The following is a 15970-nucleotide window of genomic DNA, read 5'->3' as shown; positions in this document are numbered from 1 at the left end:
CCTTCATCTGCGTATCCAAAGGTAAATTTTCTTCGCTATTTAAGACATTTTCCACAGCTGTCATAACTCTGTTAGAGTCGATGTTGGACCATTTGTCCAATGGTACAACGATGGCATTGTTGAGATCGGGGTGAGTTACGATGACTCTTCCGAGGTCGCTCTCGTTGTTACCTCGAGCTCTGTTAAGAATGCGTCAAACATTTCGCGTACTTCTTTCAAAATATCTCTAATCTTTTTCCCTTTCCATTGATCGTTGAATTTGATTTTGTACGTCGTTTCTCTCGCCAAATTTTTAGAAAATATTTTTTCCCCTGTTTTTTCAAAGATGTACGGTAACGATTCATCCGTTGCCCCATACCCCTTTTGACTGGACTCACCCAAATGGTTGGTCTGCTTTGTTTGCACCTCTGGTGTGCGAGAAGCTTTCAGTATAGAGATGTTGGGGTTCTGCCTACTTGTTTGTGGAGGATAACTGACTATTTGATTATTTACCGATTCGTGTACTGTCTGATGTTCCCGTAATTTGGATGGGAGATCGATTTTTATACCGCAATGTTTACATGTTTGTAGAAATGTGAGTCTGTCTATCACTAATTGGTTCGTCAAAAGTAGATTTTCTATAGCCCAAACGATTAAACTGTTTGCATCCGTAAAGGTCTGTAAAATATTTGTTATGAAATATGTTATTCGCTGTTGTATGACAGGATGGCTCGTTAGATAGTTTTCTTCTGCCCATTGGCGGAGTTCCGGTAAGGAGGCAATGGTACTTACGAAATCCGACAAACTTGGATATTTCTGGCTCATTTCCCTTATTTTTTTCTGTAACAAACAAACAAACTAAAAAGATCATGTTTAATATCAATAATTTAAAAAAAAAATCAATGCATATAATTTATAGACCCTATTTTTTTCTGCTGCGTCATGATGACAAACCATTTAAGAATTTAAGCACCCAGATCGATTTGCCATGCCTTTTAGCAGAGGTATTTCATCACCTACTCGTTCGCGATTGGTCATGTTGAAAAAGTAAAAATAACGTATAAATATTTTGTTTCATAACAGTATTTTCATACTCACGGTATAACATGATGGGATTCGATAGAGAACGTACCAAATACAGATGCGGTTGCTATTCCGAATACTATTCGCACGATTCCTTTTTTTACAACGATTCCAGAGGTGGTTTTGTCAATGTTTGCGGGAAACACGACCATGAAGATACAGCACGAAGTGATCATTTTGAAAATATCAAAGCCGAACGTGTAATAGGAAAAGCTGAAGACGTTTTAACGACACAAATGAAACCCGTCCCGATTATTCGGTATCTAAAGGAACAGAGAATGATTTCCGAGGATATTGCAAACAGGCTGCTAAAATATGATTCAAAGTCTATAATGGTAAAGGAGCTGTTACAGATTTTCATTCAGCGTATATCATTAAATCAATTGAGGTTGACATTAATAAAAACTGAACAGACACAGTTACTTAGATATTTGACAGATTCGGAGCAAAATGAAGAAGAAGACGGTAGTGAAGATATTGAAAAAAGCTACGAAGGAAGATGTATGTTACATCTCGAGGGAGACTGCTATGTCGTTGGCAACGACTATAAAGGCTGTATTTACATCCACATTCGCAAATACATGACAAAAGGATCTAAGAAATTTCCAACTAAACAAGGTGCGAGTCTTACGCTCTCCAGATGGCTGATGTTAAAATCTAAGAAGGATGAGATCGACCTAACGTTTAAAAACGGACTTGATGGCAAACTTAAAGAAGAAGATTTGATTCATCTAGGAGGTGGTGTATACATTACAATAAATCCAGAATTCCCTACTGTAGATATTAGACATTTTTGGAGGCCTCAAGATGCACCTAAAACAGTCGCTACAAAACGCGGTGTAGCTTGAATAAATTTAAATGGGAACGTCTCTGTTATGTAATGGATTTGATGATAGATTTCCTACCAGAATTGAATAGTGGTGTCATCTGTGAGTTTACCCACGACAACGAAATGGGTATTTTGGCCTGTAAAGAATGTAATCCCTTCCCAGAAACTGATGAAGACCATCCCGTCCCAGAAGCTGAAAACGACACTTTACCACTACCACCACTTCTAGACAACCAAGAGGGGAATCCTGAAATTGCTAACTGAGTTGTGTAAAGAAAAGAACCGTATATTATATATATTATTAAATTATACATCGATTCATCAGGCGTTATGTGTTGTTTTTTTTTAATTTTTATTCTCTCCTTCTGGAGTTTTTTTGGTTTATTATGAACAAAATGTATCGCTACTTCCTAAGGGAACGATTCTTGCTCCGATTGGAGGTAGCACTTTGGTATGTGAGACATTCCCATTCCAGATTTAAAAAAAAAAAGATCATATCATAAAACGAAATAGGGTAATCGTGTCTGCTATCGATGCGCAATGGGACGGTGACCTCGCATCCATGGAAAATGTATCGAAATACAATAAATACAAATTTTTACTGATACTGATAGATATATTTTCCAGGTATCTAATAGTCAGACCGTTAAAGGATAAAAAAAAGTACTACAGTTGCAACGGCATTAAAGTCTATTTTTAATCAAAGTAACAGAAGACCATCAACTATTCGTTTCGATCAGGGAGGAGAGTTCAAAGCGAGTGTAAAACAAAATTTGAAGAAAACAGGGATTCATGTTTTTTACACCCATAACTCTCAGATAAAGAGTAACTATGCGGAAAGAGTTATCAGAACGTTAAAAAATCGTATATATTCCTATTTCATGGAAAACCAAACGTACAAATATATAGATGTACTTCAGGATCTCGTAACTAGTTATAATAATACTCCACATCAGTCGTTAGGAGGTGCAACACCAACTTCGGTGACGAAAAAAAACGAGGATGAAATTCGGTACGTCCAATACCTAGCAAGGCACAAAAATCAAAAACCAATGAAAACGACAGAGCAAAAAAACCAAAAACCAATAAAAATGACAAAAGAAGAAACGACCTTTCTATAAATTTAATTTGGGTGATCACGTCAGAGTTTCTCAATTAAAAAGAGTATTCGAGAAAGGATATCAGGAAAATTGGACATTGGAATATTTTATGATTTCAAAAAGATTTAAAAGAGATAATCTTGACATTTATGTTTTATTTGATGCCTTAGGTGATAGAATTAAAGGAACATTTTACCGAAATGAACTTCAGAAAATAGAAAAATCTGATACTGAACTATATAAAATCGAAAAAATTATCAAGAAAAGAAAGATAGCGGGGAAGGACCAAGTTTTAGTTAAATGGTTGGGATGGCCTTCTAAATTTAACTCGTGGGTATCCAAGGATGAAGTAAAAGAATTCAAATAGACAGTTTCATTCGTTATTCGGTCATTGTGTATTCAAGATGAGTCTGAGAGTTGTGGTCTCTTCAGCAGACGGGATTGACTAATTTTCCGATAATCAAACTTTTAATTTCAGAGTCAAATTGAATAGAACAATACAGTTAGATGGATATTGGGTTGTGGCACTAACGGAGTTTACTTCTACAGAACAAGTTGAATTACACAAATCATTATTTATTTTTTCGGATATGTGTCAACAAAGTTTTATAGGAAACAACGAGCAACCATTACTTAGAAGAATACAATTTGAGAGAAGAAATCAACGCAATATGATATTTTACAATCCTTATTACATCCCTGTTCGATCAGGCTCCATGGAACATATCCATGTATATATAACAGATGATAAAGGAGTATTTGCTTCATTTCTCAAACGGCCGGTTACACTGACACTTCATTTTAAAAAGTTTCCTTTTGTCCTTTAAGATGAACAGTTTGACATATGTAACAGATCCTAGTATGTGGGAGAAATTTTATAAAAATATGGTAAACAGAAATTTTAATCCATACAAATACAAAAACAGTAAAAGAATAAATCAGACAGGGCGTGGTTTACATGGCAGATATAGGGGTTCCTACATGATTCCTGTTAACGTAAATGCTGTGGAGGAGACTGAGCCGATGCAGGGCCCTACTACTATGGTGTCACCAGTTGCTGCTGCAGAAGAGAGAGCATTTTCACAAATGAAAACAGAAACGGCTAAACCACATGTTAAGATACAGAAACATATAAAACGGTCAAGGAAACATAAAATAGTCAGTAGAAAAAAATCGAACAAGCAGTCAACATCTAAACCGAAAAAGAAAAAAACTTTCAAAAGGAAAAAATCAGAAACGATTATTCTGATAGTGTGTGGAAAATCAAAAAGAAAAAGAAGTAATCATGTCTTTTTTGAGCGGGGATAATAAGGATATTGGACAACCTCAGGAATTATCTATTTTTGCATCTCCTCCTAATCAAGTAGCTGTTGAAAAAGTAACATACACGGAGGAACGACCTATTTCGAATTTAATCAATGATTCTACCCCCATAGAAATAGTTGTTTCTGGAGCTGGAAATGATTATATAGATTTAAGAAAAAGTCGTCTATATGTCAAAATGCAAATTTTAAAATCAGATGGAACTAAGCTAGTAGATAATGAAAAAACAGGTATCATTAATTTGCCGTTGCAGAGTATGTTTTCACACATTGATATTTACATGAACAATAAGCTTATATCAATAAATTCCAACAATTATCCTTGGAAAGCCTATTTCAAGACGATACTTTCTTCTGGAAACGATGAACAGAATTCACAACTTCAAAGCCAACTCTTCATGAAAGACGATGACCCTATGGACTCTGTGAGTCTCAATTCCGGTATAGTTAACAGAATACAATTTACACAAGATTCAAGAGTATTCGAGTTAGAAGGGAATTTATTGGAAGATGCACTTCAACTGGATAAATATCTAATAAGTGGTGTCGATATCTACATGAAACTTTTCAGATCAAATGTTCCCTTTCTACTCATGTCTGAAGAAATTTCGCCAAGTTACAAAGTCAAAATTTTGGATGTGTTTTATAGAACCGCTAGAGTCAAATTGGACCCGGGAGTTATAATGAACCATCGAAACGAAATACAAAAATCACCAGCCCAATACATGATCACTAGAAGTCACGTTATACAAAATGTAATTCCTAAGGGGTCAACTGATTTTTTTTGGGATGCAATGTTTCCGAAAGCTCTTCCATCAAAAGTAGTAATTGGGCTAGTTTCACAAAAAGCTGCAAATGGTGATTATACTGCTAATCCGTTTAATTTTCAACATTTCAACATGACTAACGTTACTATGAAAGTGAATGGCGTGGAGGTTTATGGGTCTCCATTGAGTTTGGATTTTGGAGTAAACAGAAATTACGCAGCAGCATACGTCAGACTTTTCGAAATCAGTGATAAATGGCTTAAAGACATGGGATTGAACATATCATTAGCAGACTTTGGTAAAGGATACACATTCATTGTGTTCTCTTTAGATCCATGTGATTTTCAGGAAGATTATCTGAATTTAGTGAAACACGGTAATGCACGCTTAGAAATCAGATTCGGAGCGGCTACATCAGAGATTATAAATTGTCTGTGCTATTATCAATCCCAAGCAATTTTAACTTGTGACGAGACAAGAGACATCAAGATAGTGGAACCATGAATACAGAACAGTTGTCAAAGCTACTAAGAACATATAAAGGTTTAAATGAAACAGTGATTAACATTACAGCGGTAAATGTACTCCCCGTTGCAATCATTAAACATTTTCCACAACTATATATCATTAATACGGATCCATTTCCCAATCCAGGAAAACACTGGATATGCGTTATTTTCTATAATACATCAACATCAGAATATTTTGATAGTCTTGGAAAAGACCCTGGAACCTACAGTAAAGACCTTGTGAGATTTATTGAAAACAACAGTAACAACGACGGGTGTATTTTTATTCGGAAACAAGTTCAATCTAATTCGTCTGATATTTGTGGACTTTATGTTGTTTTTTTTGGAATAATGAGAATTTGTTTTAACATTTCTATCAATAATGTATATCATATGTTTTTTTCGGAAAATTTTTATGTCAACGATGACTTTGTCAAATCATATTTTAAACAGCTTTAAATAAATACATATATACATATATTCTTATTTTTTCTCCCTGTTGAAGACAGCATGCATAATATTTCTCATTACTTACCTATTAATATCTAGTTTTCGTCGTCATTGCTTGAATTAATGTTGTGGGAGTCCAATTTATACTGCAGTTCCAAATGTTAAAATTAACCTGAGGGTTATATGTAGGGGGGCTTGAATTTATATTGTGTATTACACATGTTACAATTAGCCAGCGGTTAGATGACACGATTACAGCGTTATGATGAGTCATCATATAATACATGACGTCAATGGGGGTTATTGGCATGTAACAATTAGACATCGAGTTAGGTGACACAAGTTTTTTTTAACTCATGTATGACGTCAAAGGGTGCTATAAAAAGATGAGTCAGCATTAATATATGGGTGCTATAAAATATATGATGTCATGACTTCATGATAGGAACATGGGTGATAAAGATTAGGATGAGTCAGCATAAATGTATGGGTGCTATAAAATGAATGACGTCATGACATCATGATGGGTTAGGCGTCGTTAGGATGAGTCAGCATTAATGTATGGGTGCTATAAAATGTATGGCGTCATGACATCATGATGGGTTACATTTTGACCCCCATCTTCAATTTATGACCCCTATATTATATCATATTATGTCATATTATGTCATTTGAGATTATGTAAGATGATATAACTTGGGGGTCTTAATTTGTTTTTGGGGGGTCCAAGAACCCCCTATAGTAGTGACTTCATTACAGCCATTTCAAATGAATCTGCAAATTCAAATTTTAGTTATAATTTTGTTAATACATAAAACAAACTTGTATACAATGTATAGTTACGTGTGTTATAAAAAGTAAAGGCCAATCGGTTTTCTAGTTTTGGCTAAAGATGTGTTATTTAATTTTCAAAGCAATCAATAAATTTATATTTTTAAAGTTCAATATAAAATCTAAGGCACCCAAACCACTTTCAAGTGGCACGGTTCTGACATAACAATAGCTTTCATTAATTTACATTATAAAACAGTTTCATTTAGCTTGTATGCTCAAAATAAAGGGGTTCAGCTCTTATAGTCTAACCATTGTTGTGTTTTTAACTTCTTAATAAGATAAAATTTCTTTACCTGTAGAGGTAAATATACGGACAGAATAAATCATCCACCTTTCCTCGTCAGATACTTCCCCTTTTCTTGCTCTGGCACTCTGGTTGTTAAAGGGCCAGTAACATGCAGGTTCCTTTAAAAAAAATATCAACAATGATAATAACATCTTAACACTCAATATTTCTAAAAAGTTATATGTTAATGCATATAGAAAAATTTCGGCGGGAAATAAAAATGTTTGTTTGCTGTTTGCTCTCTTAAAATATTGGCCCCTACACAAATAATTATATTCCGTGTTTTCCTACAAATGTTTTATTTATCGATGAATTAGAAATTTTATCATTTTATGCTTGTGACGATGATGTGTTTGTTTCAATCTACATATGTTAAATTGTTTATATTTTAATTACCGGTATCAAAAATATGTTCCTACCTAATTCAGGCAACTGTTTTTGTTTTTGTTTTATATTTTGTAAATGTGAGTCCCTTTCGCAAAGTAGTAGATTTATATTTGCCTAAATTTACATCAATTGGTTTTGGGTGGATAGCAGTCAGTGCTTTAACTAGCTTAAATAATGTATTGTGTCAGTTCTTACCCCTTCCTTTGTTTCTCATAGCCACTTTTTGTGTGCCACTGCCACTGAATTATCCGAAAAACCTACAATTACATACTGCTTTAACATCTGAAATGAAGAAAATAATTTTAACTTGGTTTAATCACCAATTAGAAATACTCCTGAATAATTAAAGTTCATTTTCATTATCCTAGACAACAAATAGAATGTACAAAAATGTAAATGTGAGCTACAATGTAGTGTTCAACTAAATATTCATTTTGTCAATACATGTACATTGTACATTTTAAAAATAAAATTTCATCTCAGATGAAACCTGTTGTCGGGGTCTGAACCCCGAAATTTGGATATGGCACATGTGTATTTTTATTTGATTTACATGTGAAGCATACAAATTGATACTGGAAAAATCAATCACATGAAATGCAACTGGTTTTCATATGCTTAAGAACTCTAATGTAATATTAAAAGTATGCTGCATGATGTTGATTTAGTAGATATAGGAAGATGTGGTATGAGTGCCAATGAGACAACTCTCCATCCAAGTTACAATTTATAAAAGTAAACCATTATAGGTCAAGGTACGGCCTTCAACACGGAGCCTTGGCTCACACCGAACAGCAAGCTATAAAGGGCCCCAAACAAAAAATTACTAGTTAGGTCTATTAAGGAAAAATATGTTTTCAATTGGTTGTTGTCTCTTTGACACATTCCCTTAACTTCCATTCTTTATCCTACTTTTGAATACTCATTATTATATATGTTCCCTTAAATTACATGCAGAATGTTTTGTGCAACAATGTTAGTTTTTCAAATACATTTACATCAGATTCAACTCATTCAAGTTACAAATTTTTGTTAAGCTTAACTTACCTCTAAAAGTCATGCAGAATTGCTAAAAAGGTGACATTCATTTCAACATCTTTGCTTGACGATTAAGCAGTCTAACATCAAGCATTTTCATCTGGGAATAACGTTTTTGGAATTTGTATCCTCCAACAATTCTCGAGTCACAAGGAATATTAAAAATAGCTTCTCCTCTTGAATACACACGACACAAAATTGATTTATCTCCAGTTATCTCAGATTCCTGTCTGGCACCAACAACTTCACAACAAGTGTGATTGTTCAAAACAAAAGCATTATTTGGTTTCTTGTTGCAAATGTTGGAAATGACTGTTTCAAACCTTTTTTCGATCGTAAATTATCTAGCTCACTAATTCTTTTAACAATTTGGGATAGCGGATTTTTTCCAGATCTTATCATTTTTTTTAAGTGTTGCATATGATTTTCAAAGGAAAATGCTGCACAGTTATCTAACCAGCCATATTCCTTTGCATCATCAGCCAAATGCACCAAGCTGTGAACATTGTAGACTAGTATCTCTTCTCCATATAAAATTTGAGCCTGTGCTACGAAATACACCAATAATTCCTTCGCATACTCTACATAATTTTCAACTAAAACTGGAATTACGAGTATAGTCAAGGCAACTGAAAAACTCAAGAAATGTTCATATAGCTCTTTCTTTAGTACACCTATTAACCACAGCTTACCAGTGTAAAGTAAGAACTGCCTGTATTCTGTGGCCTTCCAATAGTCAATTGCATCCAAGCCTCTTGGTTTCCTTGCAATTTTTTTTGGAAGGAATTTAGACAATTGGACAAGTCGTGTACTGATTTCTTCATTATGACCAAATGATATTTTAGTCTCCTTCTTTTTACCACGCATCCAAATTCATAGTAATCTTTTCATAACACCAAGACAAGCCTGATGCATGTAGTCAATAGGAAATGATTTTATCATATCTATTGGAAGATCACAGAACGGGGATCCGGTACGGTGATGTTCTGGCTAAATTTGGTTACGAAAAAATAAGTCTGTTCTATATGGTAAGTTTTCTATTGCTGGATAAGTCATCCTGCCTTTCCATACACCTCTCTGTCCACATCTATCACACCCGCAATAACCACTGTAAAGTTTAACTCCTTTAATCATTGCCTTTGCTGGAGCATCACAAACAATGCATTTTAAACCTATGTTGATATGTTTTTCGTTTAACATTATTCCTCTTTGTAGCAGTATATCTAATTCATTAATTACTTCATTCAAAAAGTCTAAGCTGTGAGGTTTGGAAGTTCCCACTGTTAATGTAACTGCAAAAACTTTCATTGGTTTCAAATTTATACCACACAAGACTGGCCAAAGTGCTATTTTTTTTAACTTTTAAATAATGGCAAACCATCAATATTTAAACTTATTTCTACCCTGTTAACCTGGCTAATTAACTCACATGGATACTTTTCCAGATTTGTTTTTAGTCCTTTCTCCAAACCAAAATTATAGTATTCCATATCTGATACAACTTGTGTGTCAATATGTCTTTTTGTTTGTAACAAAGTCCTTGCAGTGGAAGGAAGATTTGTGTGTCCATTCTTAATTAAAATCTTGAGCAACTTGTCAAGAGCATTTTGTTTAATAAGATTTTCAGTCGCCCACTCTGACAGATCAGTTAAAATAGTTGAACCGTCACCTTCACCTTCTGAATCTGTTATTTCAACGTGTTGATCAATCATATCCCAATTCCATTCTTCATTTATACCATCCTCATTTTGGTTCAATGATACTCTTGTATCAGAGTCATCTGATATATCTTGAGTAATGTTAATGTCAGGGAAACTGGAAGATTCTACAAATTCTTGTCCCGGTCCACAGGTTTCCACACTTGTGTTTTGACTAAAATATTTCAAACATTTTAAAGACGAATCTTGGGCCTCGTCATCATCAGAACTTGTTGTGTAATTAGCATTATTTGGGGGTAAACGGGTAGATAAAGTAGCCATCCATATATTTCATTATTACTAGCATAATATACGACGCATTGACTAACTTCCTGAATCCTTTTGAATTATATTTACATATAATTACTAAAAATTTAAAAAAAATCCAATTGAATGGAATTATTAAATGATATATACCACGCACTTCCTTACAAGGGTTTGAGTGACTACCTTATCTTTGATTGTTGTTGTTGTTGGTTGCTTAACGTCCAGTGGCAAATATTTCATGCATGTTCAGGACGAGAACAAATTAACAATAAATACAATAGGTAGGTCTTGTAATAGAGGCCTTCCGGGATGATGGTTGGAGAAATTTAGACTGCCACGGGAAATGAGGGTATATTGGATAGGGACAGAAATTTAGCCTTGCAACAGGTCACCTACGGACCCCTCAAAGAGTTGTTGCAAGGGTTCTTTACGTGCAAAGAGCGTGGCACTCTCTTTACACGAGGCATCGGATTTAACGTCCCAATTCTGCCCGGACGTGGCTGCAAATTTGTACATCCCGCACAGCCAAACGGACGCCCCACTTTAGCAAGGGTTTTACTGCCGGTCGGAGGAAGACCAATGGTGACCATACTTCTATTCCCCAGTCACCCTTGGGGAAACCTTATCTTTTGACCTAAATTAATTGGACAATTAACTTCAAGAATATCTCTAGTACATAGATTTGGGATATACAATCGCCAAATGATCTAATGTGAAAATATTAAGCATTTGTTTTGATATTTTATATGTTTATTGGCCCAAATGTACTGTTGTCTTATATTAACAAAAGTTGTACTGTTATTTATGTTTGAGATATTTTTAATTTTAAACCAACTTTTAACTATTTCTCAGTAGAAAAGAGGGAGTGATTTACTAAGGTTTGGAATTGCGTTTATGCTACCTGGATTCATGTTGAATAAAGAACAGTTTTCTCCAAATGTATTAAAAAAGAAAAGGGGAATGACTTTCCAGTTTGCAAAGTGTTTTGATGTTAATCGTTTGACCCAGGATAATTGTATAGCTGATAGGAAATTGTCAATATTAATCATTTTAAGGCCTCCTTCCAAGTAATCTTTACATAAAGTTATCCGTTTAACTTTTTCTTTTTTATTACCCCAAATGAAGTTGTAAATTAGTTTTTTAAATTCATTCAAAAATTCTTTGGATATAGTAGTAACTGATGCCAAGAAAGTTAAATTTGGTAGTATAAGAGATTTAATTACTGTTATTCTACCTATCATTGTGAGATTTCTTCTGTTCGTTCCACTAATTGATTGCATCTTGAGATTTTTTTAAATTTCTTTCTGTATTTAATCTGTCACATTCATCTTTGTTAAGTCCAAAGTATAGCCCTAGGCTTTTAATACGTTCTTTATTCAAGTCTATATTTTCGTATTTATCTTTGCAACTTTTTAGTTTGCCTAGCCATATGCCCTCTGTTTTAGATCGGTTAAGTTTAAGACCTGAGAGTTTTCCAAATATTTCAATCAAGGTTAAAGCGTAGCTTATTACCTGCTTGCATTTTAAAAAAAGAGTAGTGTCAACTGCAAGTTGAGAGATTTTCAAACTATGTGTTTTAGAGTCTAATTTGATTTGAAATCCCTTAATACCAGTACTTTGCCTTATTCTGCATGCAAGAATTTCTACTGCTTTAGTGAAAATTAGAGAGCTGCATGGACACCCTTGTCGTATCCCACGATATACATTATAAGTTTCTGAAATCCAACCGTTATTAAGCTTACAGCCTTTAATAGTCTTATATAATGTTTTAACCCATTTAATGAATGAGTTTGGGAGACCAAATTTTATAAGGGCTTCATACATAAAGCTCCATTCTAATGAATCAAAAGCTTTTGAAAAGTCAATAAAAAGTAATGCACCACTACTATAGGGGGTTCTTGGACCCCCCAAAATAAAATTAAGACCCCCAAGTTATATCATCTTACATAATCTCAAATGACATAATATGACATAATATGACATAAAATGATATAATATAGGGGTCATAAATAAATTATATGAATTAAAAAACCCATTATGACAACTTATGACACCCACTTCTAACCTATCATGACGTCAAACCTATCATGACGTCATAATGCCATACATTTTTATAGCACCCATACATTTTAATGCTGACTCATCCTTTTATAACACCTAATGACAGATTTTTTTTCGCTTGTGAAACAGGTGATTAATTTTAACACTGACAATGATTAAACACTGTGTAGGCGACAAAATCATGAATCAATGATGATTGCAATCTTTATAAAATAAATGACTAAATACAATATTATTCTTAATTTATTGATATGTTCAATTACTAAACATTTTTTGTACTTTAAGGTACAACAGGCGATTTTCTATCTTATCACCATCTTTAATTTCTTTTTCCAATTTTTTTTTAGTTCTTTTAAATATGATGTTGTGGTGGTTCATTTTCAGTTGCAAGTTCATTATCTTTTTATTGGTTATTCTGTCCACCTTTTCCAAATAAGTAATCTCATCTTGTTCATTTGATCTGAAAAATTAATTTTAATATTTATGTTAAAAGGTATATAAAACATGACAATGACAATCACCTCTCTCTCTCTCTCTCGCTCTCTCTCTCTCTCTCTGAAATTTTTAATTCGATAAATTAATCCAACAATATTGTAAAACATAAAAAAAAAAAAAAAACAAACTTACATTTGTTGGGTATGAGGGTGTTGTTTCGTCCTAATCTCCACGGATGGAGCAAGTGGAGGTGGAGCAGTGTATTTAAATAATAAATATAAATAAATATATAATCCCAGCGAGGGAAGAACATAACATCATATATCTTTTGGAAAATATTGTTTGTGCTGTATTTAGACCCCTCTAACATGAAATTTAATTGTTTTGCTACACGTATAAAAATTGCGGTTTTTATCCAACCCAATCATAGGTTTGAACGTTGTTTTCAATTTAGACTTGTATGTATATATATGTATATATGAGTATATTAAAATCACGACTGAATACAAAGTATGCATTTTCTATTGTGTGATAATGACGTTCCGTACTTCTATATATAGACTAAGTGTAATACGATTTATCTCCTTTAATATATACAATTTATGTAGGTGTATATGATTATTTTGTGGTTTGTAACTGCTGTAATGCCCAATGATGCCCAATCCATCAGCAATCATACCATATCTCATTAATTTGATAAATTAATCCAACAATATTGTAAAACATAAAAAAAAAGAATAAACTTACATTTGTTGGATATGTGGGTATGTTTCCGTCTTGATCTCCACGGATGGAGCAAGTGGAGGTGGAGCAGTGTATCTAAATATTAAATATAAATCAATCCTATATAATCCCGGCGAGGGAAGAACAAAAAGTTGCCACCACAAGTTTGCATATTTATCATTATTTTGCTGACATTAGATTGATTGATTGATTGTTGGTTGCTTAACGTCCAGTGGCAAATATTTCATGCATATTCAGGACGAGAACAAGTTCACAATAAATACAATAGGTAGGTTCTGTAATAGATTAAGGGATTAAGGTCGGAGAAATTTAGACTGCCACGGGAAATTAGGGTATATTGGATAGGGACAGAAATTTAGCCTTGCAACAGGTCACCTACGGACCCCTCAAAGAGTTGTTGGAAGGGTTCTTAACGTGCAAAGAGCATGGCACTCTCTTTACACGAGGCATCGGATTTAACGTCCCCATTCTGACCGGACGTGGCTGCAAATTTGTACATCCCGCACAGCCAAACGGACGCCCCACTTTAGCACGGGTTTTACTGCCGGTCGGAGGAAGACCAATGGTGACCATACTTCTATTCCCCAGTCACCCTTGGGGGTGCTGACATTAGAGGAATCATGAATATTATATATATATTACACGGGAAGTAAAGGAGAAGTTTTTTTATTTCAAAATTAAAATCACGACTGAATACAAAGTATGCATTTTCTATTGTGTGATAATGACGTTCCGTACTTCTATATATAGATTAAGTGTAATTCGATTTATCTCCCTTAATATACTCAACAACAACTATGACGTTACATACCTACCGTTACATAGTTACGTTGTATAGTTTCACCTGAAGATTGTTTTAAAAAAAACATGAAAGTACTTGTGAAGTAAAACTATTTATACAGGAAATGTTGGATTTAATAGTAATCTATATATATTTCTATACACAAGAACTTATTGCATCTCCTTATTGCTTATATATTAATTTAACTTGTGACAATATATGTGAAACATAAAACTATAAAACTTACATTTTAGTGATGCTAGGTTTGGTTTCCATTCTATCCTTTTGTAGGTTATCAAGATTAAATATAGAGTACCACCATTAGCAATATATCTATATATTTATATATAAAAATGTCCTGTTTTTAAACAACTGTCTAAATTAATATTATATGTTGTATAGTTTAAGGATAAATTCCAATGTCAGCTTGTAAACGTATTTTTAATTTTAAAATCCTTAAGGCATCCATTATTAATCAATTTTTGTGAAGTTTTAGTCAGATAAATTTCATAAATGAAATATGGTATTAATTTTACATGAGATTAATTAAAACAATCATTGTTTTAGTCTTCAGGGTACAAAAGCAATATGTTACCATTTCAAGACAACAATTTAAAAGTGCAACGACACAATTTTTAACAAAAACAATTATTATTCAATAAGTAATTAAGTTTTTATGAAATTGTTCTCATTTTAATAGTAATTGTTTAACGAATTTATTGAAAATACATGGACCATTTGTGTCTGAAATAAGAGATTATCTTATCTTATCTTCATAGGATTCCAATACAATAGGATCGAACAATCTAATTTATATGTGGCGAATAGGCCAGGGTCGAAAGATTATCGTTCCACAGGTACGCATGAGCGGCCATTTGCAGAAAATATGAAGACGTTTTTAGCGGTGATTGTTTTTACTTTGTATTTTTTGATGTACACAGATGCTTGTTTGCCATGTACAAAATTTGGAATCACGACAGAGTGTCTATGTGAAGAAGGAATATGTTTACTCATTGAAGATGACAACATATACCTTGTCAAAATGACTGGATCGTGTAACTGTAATGTTACGTATATATCCAAGAAACCCCCACGGGTCCAAAATAGGAACGATGCATCTTGTTCCTGGACATGTTCAAGTTTTCTTTGTTGTAAGTTTTTATAGAAACTATACCAATATATTATCTAACACTCCTCTGATTATAATAATGTTTTTAAATCTTACATGTAATATAACATATGTTTATTTCAAATACAGTTACGTTAATTTTGTCATCCATTATATAATTTCTTGTCCCGCTTTTTGTCCTACTTACAGAAAATGTAGATGCAAACTATTTCATGATTGTGGTTGATTCTGCATATACACATTCTAATAGCTGTAATTACAGTTAATGATAA

General features: G+C 33.5%; 1 pseudogene; it reads left to right on the top strand.

Annotated features, from left to right (window-relative positions):
* Positions 1-1371: 1371 nt before the first annotated feature.
* Positions 1372-2250, top strand: LOC127722370 (uncharacterized; annotated as a pseudogene).
* The last annotated feature ends 13720 nt before the right edge of the window (positions 2251-15970 follow it).

This window comes from Mytilus californianus, unplaced genomic scaffold (genome assembly GCF_021869535.1).
Source record: "Mytilus californianus isolate M0D057914Y unplaced genomic scaffold, xbMytCali1.0.p SCAF_12, whole genome shotgun sequence".
NCBI lineage: Eukaryota > Metazoa > Mollusca > Bivalvia > Mytilida > Mytilidae > Mytilus > Mytilus californianus.
The sequence above is the reverse complement of the archived record's forward strand: the minus strand, read 5'-3'. Positions and strand labels throughout refer to the sequence as shown.